A 2,104-nucleotide genomic window follows, 5' to 3' on the forward strand; every position below is an offset into this window, starting at 1 on the left:
GAGCCAAGTTCACTTGGCCCTTGCACAAAGCTGCTGCAGGTTGTGGGGGCACTGGGGGGGTCTATGCCACAGGCATGTCTCAGAAAAGTGAAGTCCATCATATTTCATGACAATGCAGATGAAATGATGCCTTTGTTAGAGACAAGATTGCTCTTTGGAGTCAGGCATGCAGCAACAGTGTGAAGATCAGCAGTAGCAGCAAAACCACCAAGGCTTGGGGAGCAGTGGCCAACAGGAGTCATGACAGCCCAACAAGGCACCTGATGCCTCATGCAGAAGATAGGAGCATGGAAAACACCTTGAGTAAGTAAAGAACCTCCAAGAGAGGCCAGCAGAAAGCCTGAGGCTTTCCTGAGCCCCCTTGGCCTGTAAATGCCTTACTCCAAGTGGCTGCTGAAAGCTTCTTTCAGCCAAAAGCTCACCCCTGAAACCTCACCTGAAAATAGGACTTGTGGCTATTTACAAGTTCCTGAATCTATAATCAAGGCTGAAATAACTAAAGCTCTTTATGTCCAGTGGCTACAGTCTAAAGGAACCTGGACATTCCATAGGCATTAGCCTGAGAGACTTTCTGAGGCATTAATTTTAAGCAAGTGAACCTTGTCAGTGTTCATGTGGAGACTCAGAGCTGTGTGGACGGTCAGTCTCCAACAACTCCACTGGATGATGACTAATCCCCATTATTTCCAAGCTAGTCCATGGTAAACTTATAAAATATGTTGTATTTGAACTTTTTGTATGTCCTCTTTATTTCCCAGGCTCTAGACTGACACCCCAAAACACATCAGCTCTGTTCACTCTGTGAGCCCCACTGACAAGCTCTGCCAGCAGCCAGCCTGGCTGAAAACTCTCTGCTGCTGCCACTCCATCCCACCCCACTGCTGCATCCCTCCTGCTGAATCCCCACCCTGCTGCTGGCTCTCTGACCTGGTGATGGACAATTTGGGTGTCACCATCCCCACCGTGAGGCTGGCAGTCCCTGTGGAAGGGTGTCCCCCCCTCAGAGGTGCTGTGGCTGTGGGTGGGAGCCGATTTGTCAGCTTTGCATTGCAGCTGCTGAGTGCCTGAGAGCTGCAGCAGCTGGGCCAGGGAAAAGAGCTGGGCAAAGCAAGGAGATGGAGTTTGCACTGATCCCTGCTCATCCTTCCTGCCTACACCTGGGCAGAGCCAGCCTGAGCACTCAGGCTGATACATCTTCCCATGAAAAACTCATTAAATAAAAAAAAAAGATGTTTCCTCCTGTCCACACCGTTGCCCAGCCTGGGGGAAAAAAGAACAAAACAGCTGGCAGTGAGATAAATATGGGCTAGTCCTGCTTTGGGGAAGAACTATATTAAAAGAGGAAAGAAATATGTATGTCTTTTGTTTCCACAGCTGCTCCTTATGTCCACACCCCACTGTAAGAACCACCTTTTCCTGGGGGAAGTGTTCCTGCTTGTTTGTGCATTGGGCTATGACCCTAGCCAGGTTCCAAAACATGGGGAAATACTTCCCTATGTATGCATGGCCCCACATACGTGTGCTTCTCCTCCCTCCACTCCACCTCCAGAGCAGCACCCTGATGGCTGAGATGCCTTGGTGTCAGTGACAGCACCAGAGCCAACAGAGTGCAGCCATGCACGGTCAGATCTTGCACTGCTGTTCACCCCAAGCACTGCCCTGCCTGCTCTTGGTGCCTGGGGCTCACATGGACAGATCCAATAGATGTCACTGAGATGTCACTCCCCAGTATCCTCCACACTGTGTGGGCCACCTGACCATCCCCCCAGGGGAAACTGCTGTCTCCACAGGTCTAGAGGATACCATGGCCAGCCCAGAATCACTTTTTATCTTGTTTAAAACACATGGTGAAAGCTGGCACTGAGTTTGTTTCCTTCTCATTTAGCAAAACTTTTGTTATGCAGAAAAAAAAAATCATAAATGTCAGCACATCCAAACCTCCTGGCCAGCATCCAACCCCACCAAAAATAAGTGCAGCACACTAGAGGAACTTGAGGAAGCAAAACAGGTGACTCAGAGAGAGCTGCCTGGCCATCCTCACCTTGTTTCTGGTTGAAAGCACCCCTGAATTTCAGGGGAGAGGGTCCAGCTGCGGTCAGGCAGC

Source organism: Parus major, chromosome 9 (genome assembly GCF_001522545.3).
Source record: "Parus major isolate Abel chromosome 9, Parus_major1.1, whole genome shotgun sequence".
Lineage (NCBI taxonomy): Eukaryota > Metazoa > Chordata > Aves > Passeriformes > Paridae > Parus > Parus major.